Here is a 19,444-nt window from a genome sequence, read left to right on the forward strand (position 1 = left end):
CCTCCTAAACCTGGTGGACTTCTTTGAGACCGTTACCAAGGCTATAGACGAGGGAAAGGTGGTCCACAGAGCCTAACTAGACCTCGCAAAGGCCTTCAACACCATTCCCCACTCAGGTATTATAGACAAGCTCACCAGCCTGAACATAAACCCCTACGTCACAAGATGGGTTGCCAACTGGCTCACGAACAGAACCCACATGGTAAGAGTTGCAGGAGCTAGGTCTGACTAAACCGTTTACAAGTGGCGGTCCCCAGGGCTCAGTCCTAGGACCCCTCCTGTTCGGCATATACTTCTCAGAGGTACAGGCAAGCACAGAAGGACTATGGCTGACCAAGTTCGCATACGATTGCAAACTAGGGGCTATAATTGACTCTTCGGCTGACACAGACATCCTCCAAAAGGGTCTCTCTGAGACAGATACCTGGTGTCAAAACCATGACCTCAAGCTAAATGCCAAAAGGTGCATAGTCACCCCCTTTGGGAAAAACAAAGTACCCACAAACTACCACATAGGTGGTAGCCCCCTAAATACAGAAGACGTAATAAGGGATCTGGGGACCCAAGTAGATAGTAACCTCTCCTTTGATAATCACATTGCCAAAGTGGTTAGAAAATCCTTCTATGTGGCCCACCTAATCACAAAAGGGTTTGCATCCAGATCAAAAGAGGTCATTGGGCCCCTCTACGCATCACTCGTCGGACCCATCATAGAGTACAATGCCCCATTTGGGATGCACCTTACAAGACACCTGCAACAACTGGAAAGACTGCATAAGTTCCTCACCAAGAGGATCACTGGCCTCAAGCAGATTCCCTATGCAGCCCGACTGAAGAAACTCCAGCTGTATTCCGTTGCATACCGCCTACTCAGAGGTGATCTCTGCCAGACATACAAAGCCATGTCTAACCCAGAATTGATGGACATGCTCCACCTAAAGAAAACCATATCCCCTCGAGCCACACGCTCCAGGGATCTAAACCTCACAACAATAAATAGGACGTGCTGGAGGGATAAATTCCTGTCTCAGAGACTTCCCATGCTCTGGAACAAGATTCCAATCTACACTAGGCAGAGCTCTTCTCTAACCCTCTTCAAGAGAAACCTTGACGAGTGGATGGGAAACAAAGTTTACCCCAGGGAGCACTTCAATGGCTCTGCTGGACAGAGGAACAGGGAACTAATCTAAGGGGGCGGTGAAAGCCAACACATTCCGGCTAGGCTTATAAATGCCTTCGGGCAGATAGCCTAGTACCTACCTATGAACCTATGACAAACTGCCCTGTCTTGTCACTTATTGTACAGCTATAGGAAAATTGTTTATTTTTTTATTTGCATTTATTTTCTGGGAAAAGAACCAACTGATGGACCTTTTGTAGTCTCAGCCTGGGAGCGGTGTCTAGTTAAAGGACTTGCTCAAAGTCACTCAGGCAACACAAGCTGAGATAATCAAACCTTGCAGTACTAATTAATTATGTAAACAAGTATGCAAAACTATACTGAGCATTAGTTTTACCAAAATAACAAATCTTCAGTCCTTACTAACAAGCTTAAAAAAATGCATGATAATGAAAAAAGGCTATATCTTACCAGAGGTGGCATTCATACCAACAGTAATCTGGCTATGAAAACAAACTGTTTTAAGTTTAATATACCCTACTCTTTTCAATAAATTTCATGGGATCTTTTAAACATATCTGAACTGTTGCCAACCTAGGAAGTGGATGCCTTGGTTTAATATCTCATCAAAACATAGATACACTGGTGTCAGTACTGCAACATGAATCCAAGCAACTACTGTTGACCTAAACAAAACCCCTCAGGCTTCTGATCTCACATAAAAGGAAAATGTATATTTCAGCGATTCAATAGGCAGTACAAGAGACACAAAATACGGCTTCACTGCGCAACTTCAAGAGATACAACGAAGAAGAATGGGAGTAAATTCACATCACTACACTGCTGGGTGCAGGTGAGTATTAAGGTGGCTGGGGACTACAACACAGCTTTTAGTGCTGTAAAGTTCACTTACCCTCAAGTTCTTTACAATCAGAATTTCCCTCCAGGACACTTTTGACAGTTGCTAGATGGGGGGTCGTTCTTGTTCAAACTAACTACCTATCCAACAACAGAGCTCACCATGCAACAGCCGAACCTGTGTATGTTCACAAATTAAACTGGAACTATTACAAGTAGGTTCATAAACAATATGAGTATGTAACTACTGCATAACAATGAAAACAAATACAGATGAATGTGTGTAATCATGGGCCCTAAACCTACTGCTGTTTTACATTCCAAATCATGGGCCCTAAACCTACTGTTGTTCTACATTCCAAATCTGATTCTTTAGATGCTTTCTAGACCGGAAATAGGCAACAGATTAAAGGTATGCAGATCCTGGTAACTTACCTGTTTTAAGAATAAATAGCAGCACGGACAGCTGAGATACAAAGAACGCACCCGAACCCCGTTAATACTCCTCTTTCCCTGTTTGCCTGTCAGTCCTTGATTCCTAGTCCCCAGTGAGATAAAAAAATTGGTGCGCCGCTATAACTCTTCCCCAACAGGAAAAGTGCCAACTCCTGGAGTAAAAGTTCCACAAATTTGAGAAGGACCCATTTTGTGCGCCCGGTTACCTAGAAGACACAAAGAAGTCCCGTTGTGGCTCTGTTTGAAGCCCTCCAATTGTTTTCGGTGGGGGAGGGGACACTCAGAAAACCCGAATAAATTGTTAAAACGTCGGGTTGACGATCCACTGTGTCACTTTCAACAGCAGGGGGCAGTATTTAAAAAATCATTTGCACAAGTCACCACAGACTCTCCTTTCCAGTATTCGTAAGCTGTAGAGCGGAAGTCACGCTCTTTCTGTTTAGATTGCAGCAGTCCTGCCCACTCGGTGCAACGCGGCTGTTGTCATGGTAACCTGTAGTTTGGGTGATTTTTTTTTTTTTCTGTGATAGTTGTACTCATTGCTGAGCAACTTTTTTCATCCCCATTGATTAATTAAAACTGGTCGAAGCTGTGAGAACGATTGCATTCTTTGATTTGGGTAAGGTTCCTCCTTTGCTAAAGAACTGCATTGCTGAAAAATCTTCTGTGCGTTTGTACACAATATAGCTAGCAGATTTTTACCTCAAATATTTATGGAGTTCGTTACAGATAGAACTGTAAAATATATTGTGTTATTCCATTTGTAAGGGAACCAGGCACTTCTCTAAAACTTTTTTTTTGGGGGGGGGGTCCCGTTTACAGGCAGTAGTGCAGAAATACATTTTACACAGAAATGCAAATTACAACTAAATATAAACGCTTATAAAATATGAATAAATCAATATCAAACAGTAAGACACGAAGCGTGTTTATCAGCCATGTGTGATGCGCACGCAAAATTAATCATATTCTTCTAAATTGTAAATTTCAAAACAAATTGTACATACATATGTTTAATGATTGCTTTGGCAGTTAATAATGAAGTGGTCCTTCGACTTTATGATTGCTACATTTTTACATATCTCCAAAGTTAGGATATGTTTTATTCAATCTCTTTAAATCTTTCGGCTTTTCCCGGTTAGGGGTCGCCACAGCGAAACTCCGGTCCGCTTCTGATTGGCAGTGGATTTTTACGGTGCCGAGTTGCCAGCCCGACGCCCAACCTTCAAAGAAGGCACACCCATTCACGCACGCACCTACCTGCATTTCTTTAGACGTCACTCGACCTAGGGTTGCCAGCTTTTGAGTTGCCCAAAGGGAGGCATTTTTGGTACAAACGTCAGAGTTTGCAGGAATAACATACCCGCGGCCAGTACAAAGTACAAAACTTCACTTTTTTGCCTAAATAACAGCTTATTCTTGTAGCATTTTAGTTGCTTATTCTGTTTCTTATAACATTTAGGTGTTTCAGATACAAAATAACTGTTTTATAGGAACATTTTTGTCCTACAATCTCAGGACATTTGCCATTTTTTCAAATTTTTTTTTGCAGGCCACAACTCCCCAAGGAGCGACTGTCCCTCGCAAAGTGGGACAGGTGCTAGCCTCGACTGCGGGGAGGACATGCAGGCTCCACACAGAAGGCGCTCCAGCCGAGAATTTAACGGAGAACCTTTTGTTGTGAGACGACAACACCAACCGCTGCACGACCGAGTAATTTTTACACATAATAAACCATACCCGCACTCAGTCATTCAGTGCTGAGTGTGCGTGTGTGTGTGTGTGTGTATATATATATAATATAATGTGTGTGTGTGTGTGTATATATATGTGTGTGTGTGTGTGTGTGTGTGTGTACAAAATAATCTCTATTTTCCTCACCTTTCACACCCACACACAAAATAAGCTTAAGGGCACAGACTGTGTTTTCTCAGTTTTTGTCCCAAACTATGGGAATATCTTCCTTATTTTCTTAAAGATCATTCATCTTTCAACATTTTCTGATAAGAACTAATAAAATAAAAGAAGACTCAAGGAAAATGAAAATGCTTGCTTTCTGTCTCTGTCTGCTAACCTCTTTTACCGTACTTTCCTCTACATAGCTTGCTCTGACTGTACTTTTCATTGTGATTCTTTAAACATGCCAACTTTGATATCCACTCTGTATATAATGTATGTATACATATTGTGTTTTGTTAGTTACTCTGTATATAATGTCATGTAGTTATTACCCCCTCACGCCAGTTCTGATGTTCACTTTGTATGTAATACATGTGTATATTGCATTTTGTCATTCACTCTGTATAAATGCTATGTAGAGTATTTATTGTGTATACCCCCAGGCTGAGACAGAAATAGTTCCAACAGGATCAGTGTTTTACCCCAGTTAGCACGTTCAAAATAAATAAAAAGGTATGTAGTGTTGCTTTGGAATGCTGGTCAGTACAAACAACTTGTCAGTGTTCTTCCTAGTTCCACTGGTAGAATACAGTTCTCTGACAGCAATAATTATTCTTTGTCCTGAGGCTCAGTTAGTTAGCTAGCACACAGAACTTATTCTCTTGATGAATGGTACAGTGTGGGGAGGAGAATTCTAAGTGGTAATTAAACAGCATAATAAAAAAGTATCAAACAACTCATGTGTTTTTATTATTTATTTATTTACATGTGTAGGAAAAGAATCATTATAAGAAAAGCATTTAAAGGTCCATGCTTTATTTCTTTTCAAAATATTTGCTTTATGACTTGCCATAATGTTTTACTGGGTATATGTGATGGTTGTGTTAGCCATGGATGACCAGCAGTTTGACTGTACAAGAAGTCAATGACTAGTACTCTTTTTACCTTTGAATTAATCACATCTGGGGTATACAGAGAATAGCCAAGTAATGTAAAACTAATAAAATACTGAATGAAAGTTCCCTAAAATAGTAAACTAATTAAGCATCATTATTGTTTCCTTAAGTTCCTTGACAGACTGCTGAGTGATGAGATGAGCCTATGCATCCATTTAACTTGGCCCAGCAGTCTTAATTGCCACTTCAGCTTCATAGTTCACATAGCATAGTATGGTGCTCTTATTATATGTCAAATGTACTTTTTATTCATTATGCAAGCAGGTCAGCTAAGACCCTTTCTCACTCATAACCAGTTGCAAAGCAACTCAAAAAGTGACAGTCATACTACTGGGGTCAGTCAAGTCTGGAATACGGAGGTTAGCTATTTCGGGGGATATGTGAGGATCAGGAACAGTAGGCTTCATTGTTAGATGTACGAATGTTTGTATGAGCAAAGAATTGGTACAGCAGAGAAAGATTTCATGGTATGGAGACATGGGCTGTCACAGTTTGAAGTAATTCATGTGATATAATGTTTTTTATTTCTTTATCCCTTTTAACCACAGAATGTAACAAGACAGTATTTAATAGTAATTAGGACTTTTCATGTGTGCGTGTATTTTGTTATGTAGTTGTGAATTAAAAGGGGATCATCAATCAACTACATTCTGGGTACACAATTTGGACTGCACATGCTGTAAATTATGGCATGATAAACTTGCTGAAAAGAATTTAGAAAATAAAACAATATAAATGCAGTGATCACAGTTCCTTTTAACTTTCCTTTTTTAGCACCTTTATTCATTTATTACTTTAAGATATGGGGAAAGATACATCATCAGAAAAGAAAATAAACCATATTAAATGTTCTATTTACATGCAATATACATCACATATCTTTTCTTTCTTTCTAATTATAATCAGTCCAGTATTACATAAATTGCTGAATTCCTGCCTCCCTTAAACTTCACCTCTCCCTCTGAACATTATTCTGCTTGTATTGATCCCACAATTTCCATTTATTTCTGCATAATTTGCTCCTTCCCTTTTCCAAAGATCCTTCTTTCAGCTCTTTTATTATTTTCACAATATTCAGTACTTCAAATACAATTAGTTTAGACTTTGATTTCCATTTTCTAGTAATTGCTTTTTGGCAGCCAACAGAATTTAACTTAATAAGTTCAGATCCTGTGTCCCAGCTCAAACAATCATGTCTTTAGTTACAGTCATTTGGTCAGCCAGTATTTCTGTCAGAGTACTCTGTAGGGTTTTTTTTCATTTTACTATCTCATTACACTCCCAAAACATATGTTCAATGTTGCCTCTTTCATCCCCATCACATTGTCAACATATACCATCTACCTGAGGAAAAATTCTTGAAGTCTAATCTGGGTATAAAATTATGCAAACACTTCTAAGCAAAGACCCTAAACCTTCTGGATTTTGTTGCATCCTTGGAAACCATACATATGTCCTCCCATTGTTCTCTTGAAAACTGTTTTTTTCTACTTTCTCTTCCCAATCTTGTCTAACCTCGTCTGATTGATTCTTATGGTCACCGTGTAATATTTTGTATTACGCCCTACTAATTATCCATTTTTTTCACAGCAGCTTTTGTCCTAGATTCAAATAAAAACCCCACCAGAGCAGGTTTCAATTAGGATTCTCCTGTCTCTTCTCTTTTGCCTATACTATGATATCAATCACAGGTATGGAAGGCAGTCTGTAGCCTGCAGTCCTGACACCTTTTTGGCCTTATTCCACTCTATTAACTTTTCCCCTCTCTAGTTATTTGCTCCCAGTACCTTGTTTCCTTTGCCAGATTTCTCCAGTAAATTCCAGACCGCTCTTGCATATTTTCTGTACCCCTTCTTGTAGTCTTGCAGTCCAGAATGGCAAAATCTCCTTTCACCATTCTCATGTTGGCTTAGTTCTTAAAATAATTTCTGCTGCTTTATGAATAAAGGGTCTATATCATAAGAAAGCACTAAATTGCGAACACTCTAAAGATCGAAAATGCCAGACCTCAAAGTTCTTTTTGTGAGATCGCAGTACAGTGAAGATTGGAATATTTGCCCTTTCCTCACTGTAGTGCAATCTCGGAGTTGGTATATATATTTAGCAGGGGGTGTGGGGGGTGCAGCCCCCACCAATAGCAAGTTCGAGGTCCGGCATTTTTGATCTTTGGAGCGTTCGCAATTTAGTGCTTTCATTCTTATAATATAGACCCCAAATATAATATTCTGCAAATTTAAAAAAGTCAACAAAAGTCCAGTCTTTTTCAGCTACTTTTTCTTGCCAAGCCATATTTCACAAATGTGATTGGTGCTTTATAGTCTTAACATTTGTTCTCTGCTCTCTATTTTCAGTATTGATGGTCTTTTTCCTCCAACAGTAGACTCTGATTCAAGTCCAAAGTACTCGTGATTCTTCTGGTCAACTCCTATGCTTTTTTCTGTCTCTCAAACATTTGTTTTCAGAACACTGGAGAAGGTTTCACAGGCAAAGTCTCTCTATGGACTTTAATGTCAGAAGAATTAAAATCAGATTCCTATCCTGTTTGCTGGCTCACTTTTTGTTATATAAACTTTTTTATTTCCTTGTTAGCCTGTTCTGCAGCAAAACATGTCATCCTCCAAGAAACAAATACTCTGAGGACAGCAATACAGCAGCTTGAATCTCATACCTGCCTCTCAACAATTCCTGATTTCTGCTTGGTCTACAGTGAATAATCATTTTCCACAGACACTCTGCTGTCTCCAATGTTTAATACTTTTCCCTTCTGCCACATTTTTTTTCATGATCAGCTCTTTCTGCTGCTATGATTGTATCTTTACTAATGTAGGTTTTGGCTGCTTTCTCATGGTCACATTTGGAGCATGCACTCAATGTACCCTTTTAATTAACAAATCCTGCTGTGGAATTCCAGTCCAGTTGCTTATTTGTGCTTTCGTAAAATTAATACAGTCTGTTACTTCTAGTTTCTGTGGTACAGCAAAAAATCTCAGTGTTTCTCTGTGTGCTCTGTGTTCTAATACTACTGTTTTGTAAACGACTCTTCTTGAAAAGCCTTATACTCAGCCAGCTTTTTCTTCATTTCAGCCTCTGAATTTTGCAGTTTAATCAATTCATCTGAACTGCTAGTTAAAGCTTCTTCCATTTTCCATCCCTTGTTATTTGAGTTGATATAGTCCTTCATTGTTTTATTGTTTTAATCATGTCTGAGTACTTCTGATTTATCTTTCTTCTAAATTACTGGAAGCCATCTCATGAATCGGAGCTGAAGCCTGAAATTCCTTTAGTTAAACAGCTGCAGAATCCTTCCCAGATAGTGTTTCCTCTTCACTTTTGCTGGTTCAAGTCTAAGGTACTCCTGATTCTTCTGGTCAACTCCTGTGCTTTCTTGTCTCTCTCAAGCATTTTCCCTTCAGGTTCTCTACATTTCTTCTTTGCTGGCATCCAGACAGTGTTCTTACTAGCCAGTAACTAAGTTTTTCCCCAAAATGGTTTCAGTGGCATTTCCTTTCCTCAGTTTCTGTTTTCACACTGGGAGATCTGAAGTGTGCAGCCAACTTGGAAGTCCAGTGTTCCTTTAACTTTCTTTTTTTTTAATCAAGAAACATCTTTATTAAATTATCATGTATGACATGGGCAATCTTACATTCATATAAATTAAAATAAACCATGCCGGCATAATCTCAGTTGCAAACATTATACATTACAAACCATGCTGACACAACTGTAGCTGCAAATGTTGCACATCACTTATAATATATCCAGTCATTGTTAGTCAACCATTACATAGCTCATTCATATCCTGCCTTCATGTAAACCTTGTTCCTCTTCTGCATGTATTGCTCCCACACTTCCCATTTTTCCTATGTAATTTGTTCCTACCCTTTTCTAAAGATGACAATTCCAGTTGTTTTATCTCTGTTCCTATCTTTGCTACTTCTAGTAAAGTTGGTTTAGACTTTGATTTCCATTTTCTAGTAGTTGTTTTTGGCAGCCATCATAACTGGACTCCTAGCTGAAGAAAATAATTTTCTTAGTTACAACACCCAGTATCTCTGACAGAACAGTCTGCAGGGAATCTTTAAAGTCTGATAATTCATTATACTCCCAGAAAATATATTCCCAGTTACCTCTTTCTTCCCATCACACCTCCAACATTTGCTGTCTACCTGAGGGAAATTCTTTGGAGTCTACTTGGGGTATAAAAATAACTATGTAAACACTTCCAAGCAAAAATCCTAAATCATCTAGACTTTGTTGCATATCTGGGAGACATACATATATCCCCCCATTGTTCCTTTGTGAACTACTTATCTAGTCTCTCTTCCCAATCCTTTCTAACCTCCTCTGATTGAATTTTGTAGTTATCATGCAATATTTTCTCTGCTCTACTAAGTATTCCTTTCCTAACAGCAACTTCTGTTCTAGATTCTACTAAAAACTCTACCAGAGCTGGACTTCCAAGATGGATGCACATTGAGTTACAGCTTATTTCTAGCTCTCCCAATGAGAAAACAGAAACTCAGCAGAGAAGGCCAGAAGACTTGTGTTTATGGGTTAATTTCAGTAACTGGCTAGTAAGTGCATGCCAGGCATAAAGAAATACAGAAGACCTGGAAAAAATTAGCTACAAAAAGTGAGGAAGAAACACTGACTGTGGAACGTTCTGCAGCTGTTCAGCAAAAAGCAATGCAACCTTCAGACATGACTTCCAATAACCAATAGGAAGATATATGACAACTGCATATACACTTGGTTAAAATAAACAAAACACTGATGGAATATATCAACACATACAACAAAAGGCTGGAAAAAATGGAAGAAGCTTTAAACAGATATTCTGATGAGATGATAAAGCTGCAAAAATCAGAGGTCAAAATGAAGAAAAGGCTTGCCGAATATGAGTCTGCTCAGGAAGAGATGTTTCAAAAAAATTATATAATTAGGAGGATAGAGCATGTAGGGAAAACCTGAGATTTTCAGCTATACCTGAGAAGCTGGAAGGAACAGCCTGCATTAATTTTATGAAAGCACAAATAAAAAACTGGACTGGTATTCCACAGCAGGAGTTGTTAGTTGAAAGGGCACATCGTGTGTATGCTCCAAACCTGGCTATAAGAAAGCAACTTAGACTTTTAATAGCAAAGATGCAATATTATCATCAGAAGGAGCTGATTCTAACAAAACGGTGGCAGAAGGACAACACACTGAAAGTGGAGACAGCAGAGTGTTTGTGGAGAATGATTACTCTTTGTACACCAGACAAAAGAAGAGCAAATTTATTCCACTATTCAGGGAATGTCAAGTTGCAGGAGTGAGATTCAAACTGCTATAGCCAGCTGTCTTCAAGGTATTATTCCCTGAAGGGACAAAATCATTTTTTGATGAAGTAAATGCTAAGGATGAAATACAAAAGTTTGTCCAACAAAAAGTAAGCTGTGAAACAGAAAGAGATTCTGATTCTTGTTCTTCTGGTAATAAAGACCACAGAGGGACTGTATCTGTGAAACCTTTTCAAAATGTTCAGTGGAAAATGTTGGAGAGAAGGAAGGGAGCACATGAGTTGACTAGAAGAATCAAGAGTACATTGGAAATGAAGCAGAGACAGGATTTCAAAGATAAACTATAATAAAACCAGTAACTTAATATGGGATTACAGTGCAATAATTATATTTGTGAAATATGACAGAACAAGAAAATCTGGAAATATTTGCCTTTTTCAGAATTTGATAGACTTGTAAAGCATATCCCCTACTTCATGTCATTGATGTTTGGAAAAGTGCTTTGGGAAGGGGAAGAGGAGGGAGAAATTTAACTGTTAAGTAAATATTTTTTCTTAACCACGTGTCACAAAATTATTGTTTTTCTTTACATGCTATAAAGTAAAGTTTATTCAGTTATTTTTAAATGCAATGGCGATTGTAAAGAGGTGCTGCTGTTCTCTTTTTTTCTTTTCTTTCTCCCTTCTCTGTTTCTTGTTTAGTTTTAAGAAATTTAATCACGGTGTTGTTAAAAAAAAAGCCTGGTTAAAAAGAATGATAAAAAAAACATTAATGTGCCTTCTCTCATTCTTGCATGGGGAAATGACTGGATTAAAGTCCTTAGACTGATTTAGTAACAAGTCTTAAGGGAGAGCAAGTAAATGAAAAAAAGAACATTAAATATTATGAGGCTTTTTTCTAGCAAATACTGTATGCTCAGTAACAATTCTGCAGATGGCCTTCATGTTTCCACGGAAACAATCTGATAAAGAGAAACTGGCTTCCCGGTTCTCATGTCTCCATGGAGATAATCTGATAAGGAGAAACTGGCTACAGTCTGGTGGAGAGTGACTGGCTGAGGAAAGAAAAAAAGGAGAAATTGGCTAGGAGATAATGTTCTCTGAATGCATTCAGGAGTTTCCCCAAGGTAGATAATGTTCTCTGAAAGCATTCAGAGACTTTCCCAAGTTACTTAATGTTCCCTGAAAGCATTCAGGGGTTGTCCCAGCTGGGAGAGCTATAAAGATAAGACAAAACCAATCAGCACTTCATAGAAGCACAGGCTGCACCATGAGTCTTAGCATGGATAACCTTTCTTTTAGGTTAACTCAAGCTTGTGATTGTGGCTATCAGTTTGGGACTTTTGTTCTCATTAGGAGGATAAAATTTCAATAATTGAAGGTGTACATAGTTTTGTGTGTTTGTATTGTTAATAGGTTGTAGGGAGGTGTTGGGGTATTTTTTTGAGGACTTTCAATAAAACAAAACATTTTATAAAATGTGACATAGGCTTAAATGGATGTGACAAGAAACAACTGTATAAAGGTTCAACCTGCCAAACAGTGTATGCATGTAACACAAAAGCTGGAACAAGACATTTAACAAAAAAGGTGTTATACATAAAATGTGCTAAGGGACTACTGGCAAGGGAGGAGGATTACACTGGCATGCATTTCTATTCCACCTAAAACTGCTATAATGGAGCTTAAGAAAATTCTGGGAGAAATAATCAGTTTTCAGCAAGGAATATTACTTATAGCTAGGGACTGGAATTTGATTTGCAGCAGTAAAGATGTGTCTGGGGGCCCAGAAGGAAAATATAACAAAGGAGGGTAGATGCTTTGAAGATATTTATGAAAATATTTGGCACGAAGATGTGAATTCAGTAATAGGAGTTCAGTGTGAATTTACATATTATTCCCCAAGATATAAAAACTGAGCTAGGCAAGACAGAATTTACATTTCACAGGAACATATGCATTTAATTAAAAGTATTGATACTCCCCCAATAACTGTTTCAGATCATGCACCAATAATAGCTAAAATAAAAGCACAGGGTAATGAAATAAAAAAATGAGACATTGGCACTTTCCCACCTATCTGCTGAAAAGAGAGGAATTTAAGGAATGGGTAGTGAAGATTATTCATGGGATCATTCAGGAGTTGTTAGAGAGGATATGAATTTCTTCTGAAAATATAGCTAGTGACTGGGATACAATTAAGGTGGAGTTTAAAAATAGGGTGAAAATAAAAGAAAGGAGCTATGGTTAAGAAGTAACCAGAGTTATTTAGAGGGACTGACAAATGTTAAAATATTGCAGAATAGGGGAATCTCAGAGAACAAGAAGAGGATCAACTGCAGAACGCTAGACAGAAAATAAGGGATTACCTTGATAATATGCATGACTTTAGAAAGGCTGCTGTTAAGAAACTGTATTTTGATAATAACACTAGAGCACAAAAACTTTTAGCACAATGACTCAGGCAACAGAAAGTAGAAAGGGCTGTCACCAACCATAGGAACCCTAAAATAAGGAGGGTAACAAGAGATCCTGTAGCAGGATTAGAAACATTTTGGAAATTCTATGAGAGTCTCTGTAAAGCAGAGAAATATGAAAATCAAGAAAAAGTACAAATGGAAATGTTTATGGAAGAATTAAATATACAAAGGTTAGAGGCAGATGAGGCTCAATTATTAATGGTTAGGATAGTAGAAGATGAGATAAAAAAACTGTGTTGTCTAACCAATCTACAGGAAAGTGTCCAGAAATAGATGGCATTCTTGTGGAAGTTTGGAAGCCAGGAGGAAAAAATTATAAAGATCTGGAAGGTTTTGTTTAATAGTATTTTAAGAGTAGAAGCAGTTCCAATGTCCTGGAAGAAAGCAGTGGTAGCTGTAATACCTAAAGAGGGAAAAGGTCCATCAGATCTAGCTTCATACAGGCCCATTTCAATACTAAACCATGATTATAAAGTGTTCCTGTCTATAATGGCTAAAAGAATTACTAAACCATGATTATAATGTCTATAATGGCTAAAATAATGGCAACAGTAATGCCAGAACTGATAGATATGGATTGATGTGTTTTTGTGGAGGGGAGGCAAACATTTGATAACATTAACATAACACTGACGATCCAGAGGGAACCAGAATGTAAGAAAATACCATTGTTTTGTGAGTCTTGACGCAGAGACAGCATTTGACAGAGTAAATTGGGACTTTATGAGCAGGGTAATGGAAGCATTTACTTTTCCTGAAAAAAATTATAAGGTTGATTAGGAGGATATATGAGGGATTGGAGGTGAAAATTAAAGTGGGTGGGGTCCTCTCTAATAATTTCTGCTTGAGCAGAGGAACCAGACAGGGTGTCTTCTTCCCCCCTTGTTATTTGCATTATGTTTAGAACCATTGACAAAGAAAATAAAAAACTCAGAAGTTCAGGGATATAATTGCTATGGTAGTCAAGAAAAGCTGGCTTTATTTGCAGAGCATATTAGTTATCATATTATTTTATACCTAACAAAACCAGAAAGAGACATTACAGTGTTGTGGAACATTTTGAGACAGTTTCATATCTTTTGAGGCAGAAAATTAATGAAGCTAAAACAAAGGCAATTGCGGTAAATGATGTACCCACTCACACAAATTTGTTTAGGAATATCTGTATTTATAGGGACATGACAAAATGAAGTATTTAGGAGTATGGATTAAAAATGATTCTAGTTTAGCAGTTAAGGATATGTGAGAAGAGACTAAATAAAAGATAATGCAAAAAAAACCCCGAGAAATTGGAAGCTTTGTTATATGGATATGGAAATTAGATACGAGCAGTTAAAATATTTTTAGTCCCTTTAGTCTTATACACAGATCGGGTATATTTTTATCAACCAGAGGAGAAGTTGTGGATAGCAATTAATAAAGAGCTGAAGGACTTTATCTGGGAGGGGAGGATGGCAAGAGTCAAGTGGGATAATGTATGTAAATTTACTCTGAACCCCTATTACTTAATTCACATCTTCCATGCCAAATATTTTCATAAATTTCTTTAAAAATCTACCCTCCTTTGTTATATTTTCCCTTCTGGGCCTGTGGTTCTGTTAAGTGCTGTCTGGTTTTGTCTTATCTTTATAACTCTCTCAGATGAGAAAACACTTGAATGCTTTCAGAAAGCATTTTCTCCAAGTTATTTCTCTTTATCAGATTGTCTGCTAGAGACATGAGAACCAGACACACAAAACTGTTTACTAGAAAAAAATATAAGATTTAATATTCTTTTTAATTTACTTGCTTCCTCTTAAAACCTGTTACTAGATTAAGCTAATGGCCTTAACCCAGTCATTCCCCTATGCAAGAATGAGAAAAAAGACACATTTTTTTTGTCTTGCTCTTTTAACCAGATCTTTTTTTTACATTACAGTACATACATTTCTTAAAACTGAACAAATAGAAAGAAAGAAGAAGGGAGGAACAAAAACAGGAGCACCTGTTAACATTAGTATCCCCATTACACTTAAAATAACCAAAAAAATTACTTTATAACATGCAAAAAAATCATGCACTATGTAAGTTCTATTATGAAACAATTTCTTTTACTTACAGTTAACTTTCTTCCTGTTTTTCCCCTGTTCTGTATATTTTTCTGAACATTAATGACATGGAGTCCCCTACAAGTTATTTCCAGATTTTCTTGTTCTGTCATGTTTCACAGATATAATTATTGCTTTGTAATCCATTTGTTACTTTACAAGTTATCAATTTTGTTCTCCAAACATTAATGACATTAAGTAGGGCATATGCTTTAGAGTCCCCTACAAGTTTAACATAATCCAAGAGAGTCCAATATTTTCATATTTTCTTGTTCTGTTCCTGTTCATCTCCCAAACCCTGTCTCTGCTTCATTTCCAACATACCCTATTCTTCTAGTCAACTCTTGTGCTTTTTTCCCCTGTCTCAAGTTTTTTCCATTGAAACACTGGAAAAACTTTCACTGGCACAGTCTGTCTGTGGTCTTTATTACCAGAGGAACAAGAAGCAAAATCTCCTTCTGTTTCACAGAGCAATTTTTGTTGGACAAACTTTCAAGTTTCTTCTTTAGCATGTACTTCATCAAAAATTATTTTGTTCCCCTTGGGAAAACTATTTTGAAGATGGCTGGGTATAGCAGTTTGAATCTCATGCCTGCTTCTCAACATTCCCTGAATAATGGAATAAATGTACTTCTCTTCTGTCTGGTGTACAATGAGTAGTCATTATGCACAAACACTCTGCTGTCTCACACTTTTTGTACTTTGTTCTTCTGCTACAGTTTTGTCAGAATTAACTCCTTCATTATTAAACGTCTAGGTTGTTTTCTCATAGTCAGGTTTGGAGCATGCACACAATGTGCTCTTTCAGTTAACAATTGCTGTTGTGGAATACTAGTTCAGTTGGTTATTTGTGCTTTCATAAAGTTAATACAGTTTGGTCCTTCCAGCTTCTTGAGTATAGCTGTAAATCTCAGGTTTTCCCTAAGTGCTCTGTCCTTTAATTATTTTTTGAAATATCTCTTCTTGTGCACTCTCATATTCAGCCAGCCTTTTCTTCATTTCAGCCTCTGAGTTTTGCAGTTTTATCACCTTATAAGATTTGTTTTAAGCTTCTTCCATTTTCCAGGCATTATTGTTTGAGTTGATATACTCTATCAGTGTTTCATTTATTTTAGTCAGGTCTGTGTGCAGTTGTCTTATACTTTCCTCAAGGTTACTGGAAGTCATGTCTGGAACTTGCACTGCTTTTTGCTGAACAGCTGCAGTACTTTTCCCAGTCAGTGTTTTTCTTCACTACCTCACATCATTGTGTATACACACACACACACACACACACACATATATTTTATATACATATATATATATATATATATATATATATATATATATATATATATATATATATATATTTTTTTTTTTTTTTACTTAGTAGAGTAGCAGTAAGACAGTAGTATCAACACACTCATCTGCTCTGTTCTTGCTGTTGTCTTACTTTTTACTGATGTAATTATAAATATAGTGTGCAATTTTTAGAACTGTATAATTGCACCATCTGTTTTATTTTTTCCTGTGTTTTTTTCAGTCTTTCTGTCCAAAGGCATTATAGTGTTCTCATTTTTTTATTGTTAATATAATAAGATTGTGTCTGATAATGCATCTCTGTGGCCCATTCAACATACCTAATCAACTGAAAAACACATTTCCAGGGCCCATGGTATATTTTTATACCCCTTCAATCTGTCACTCATCAGTACAATGATCAATTGGCCCATTCATTCCTACATGGGAACACAGGCTTAACCATCCCTAGTGCCCCGTCATGAGGCAAGAGTTGGTTATGGAAGTCATTCATGTGGACTTTGGAGGTTCCCCTTCCCAGCCCCATGAGCTCTTAAAATCCTACCGCAGCAGCTCTGAGAATGCTTAAGCTGCTTTTGTAGCTGATTTTCCTTCAGGTCTTCTGTTTTTCTTTTTTTCCCCTGGCATCCATGCAGTGCACTTAGTAGCTAGCTACTTAAATTTATAACCAGAAGAAATCAGAACCATGGAGGATCCATGGATGGTTCAAATAAATTTATTAAAATCACTAGAAAAAGTAAAATTTAAAACCAATGATATAGAGTGCTTTCATCTCGAAGAGAGACTTCATCAGAATAAAGTTGTCCCAAAACAGAGCCATTAATTACAATGTAAAATGATTTTAATTGGTAGTTGATTGATTAATTAACCAAATTTTTATTAAAGGGCCAGAAAATAGTTACTGAAATTTACACAGAAATCTAGGTCCAGTGGCTTTCTCTGCTAAGTGTCTGTTTTTACACTGGGAGAGCTAGAATTAAGCTGTTATGCAATGTACAGCCATCTTGGAAGTCTGTTCCTTTAACTTTCTTGATAAAATTACAAACTGCAAAATGGTCAGAAAAGCAAGAGGAAATGCTGTGTAATGCTACTAACATTTAATTTCTAAAAATAAATGCAGTTTTAGTTATTAAGAAGATGTTTTGGGAGGATGTGCTTCACACACTGAGATTGGAACTGAGCTCCAGATTTTGAGTCCAAACCTAGAAAATACATGGCTGGTGCAGGTTCTAGATACTTAGTGATGGTTCAGTGTAATTGAAGGTCTAAATTTGGGATGTTTGGGGTGGTTAAATGTAAGTGGTGAGTAGAAACACTACTGTAGACCTGTTAGCCCTCTGCTGATGTTTAACACTGTTTAACTCAGTACCTGTATTGCACTACCTGGGCACATATATATTGTGACGTCCCTCCTCTGAGCCAGTAAGCAAGCAGCCCCAATCCACATAATTGACACAGGTGAGGAACATTTACTTAGAACACAAAATGGATACATACAATATTTTCAGATGCAGCTCTCTGCACCTAGCACAATTTTCCTTAATAGCACATAGGAAGCACCCTCCAGTCCTGGGGCTGGGTTTTCATCTCCAGGGCACAAATAAGACTCCGCCTTTCTTTCTACAGAAATCAGTGTTCTGTGTCCCTGTTCCAAGTAGACAACACACACAGTCTTTGAGATTTGATTTTCTCACACACACACACACACACACACACACACACACACACACACACACACACAGACACACATACATGCACACACACCTGGGAAAGGTTGGCACAGACTTACCAGCTATGCCACCTCCAGCCAGACTATAAGGTAGATTCACTGCCACCAGCCAGCTATGTTAAGGCTCTTACCAGGGCACCCAATTACTCTTAGTAAAATTAATACCTATACAAATGATAGTATTAACCACGTAACAAGACTTTCAGAAGCATGAAGCCACAGTGCCACCAAATAAATGCAATTACTCTCAAAGGTTAAAATGTTTTCTAAAAGACCAGCCACAATGAAAGGTTTAGATATATTTAATAATAAATAATAAAATAGAAAACATGAAAATACTGAATATCTATTTACAATAAATACCAGAGTTTCATTCACATAAAATATAAAAACAACAGAGAAAGACAGACATTTACTGAAAAACAGCTTTCAGCTAATCTCACTATATTTTCCTAAATGACTGAAGAATTACTGTAACCCTAGTTACTTACTAAAGTAATGCAAGATGAAGTGGATGAGTGTCTTTGTTGCCATGTTCCCCAAAACAAAGTGCTTAGTGTCTATTACATCTTTCACTAGTATCTAAATGCAATTGCAGTGCAGGTTACAGGATGACATCACATCTGGCACCTGACTCTGTGGTTCCAACATTACACCACACTAGAAGCTGAGTGATGATCTAGCACAGACGTCACAATACACACATAGGACTTTGCTAAAGCGTATTCCAGTATCTGGGGGTTGTAAAACAACTTTTGTCACTCCTGCTGTGACTAACCAGCCATTGTCTGGCACCCCAGGGTATCAATTAGTTCACCACTCAGGACAAAAAGAGCAGGATCCAACCCCAGATATTGTGTCTCTGGCTGCATTCAGACCAGTAAGATAAATGTTTTATGGCCTGAACCAAGTCATTTAATTTCAGGCTATTTTTCATAAGGTTATCTGGCCTGAGATTAATCCCTTCCTTTCCAACATCCTTTGTTAACATATATACATTTTATCAGTTACAATACAGTCTGACATACATGTATATTTCTTTTCCGTCCAGCAGGACCTACTGTTGATACATTTTTAACACAAACATCTGTACGAATCAGTTTGATATTCAAATGACATACAATTATTCAGAAAACTTCAGGTAACTATGCTGGCATATGTTACACATGCTTTATCCTACTCTCTCTGGCATAGCTGGCACTACCTCACATAATCATGTACACACACACACACACATATATATATATATATATATATATATATATATATATTTTTTTTTTTT

The 19,444-nt window shown here is 37.4% G+C and overlaps 2 protein-coding genes across 2 annotated transcripts in view; one reads left to right on the plus strand and one right to left on the minus strand.

Annotated features, from left to right (window-relative positions):
• KLHL20 (kelch like family member 20) overlaps nt 1-2,821 on the minus strand; it is a 1,442,445-nt gene extending 1,439,624 nt beyond the window's left edge. The window contains exon 1 of the mRNA XM_044085231.1: nt 2,414-2,821. The gene's annotated coding sequence lies outside the window, so the exon portion shown is untranslated. The remainder of the gene's footprint in view (nt 1-2,413) is intronic.
• A 54-nt stretch (nt 2,822-2,875) lies between these two features.
• ANKRD45 (ankyrin repeat domain 45) overlaps nt 2,876-19,444 on the plus strand; it is a 334,657-nt gene continuing 318,088 nt past the window's right edge. Inside the window, exon 1 of the mRNA XM_044085235.1 lies at nt 2,876-3,053. The gene's annotated coding sequence lies outside the window, so the exon portion shown is untranslated. The remainder of the gene's footprint in view (nt 3,054-19,444) is intronic.

This window comes from Protopterus annectens, chromosome 10.part0 (genome assembly GCF_019279795.1).
Source record: "Protopterus annectens isolate FY-2018-M chromosome 10.part0, PAN1.0, whole genome shotgun sequence".
In the NCBI taxonomy this organism is placed as follows: Eukaryota; Metazoa; Chordata; order Ceratodontiformes; family Protopteridae; genus Protopterus; species Protopterus annectens.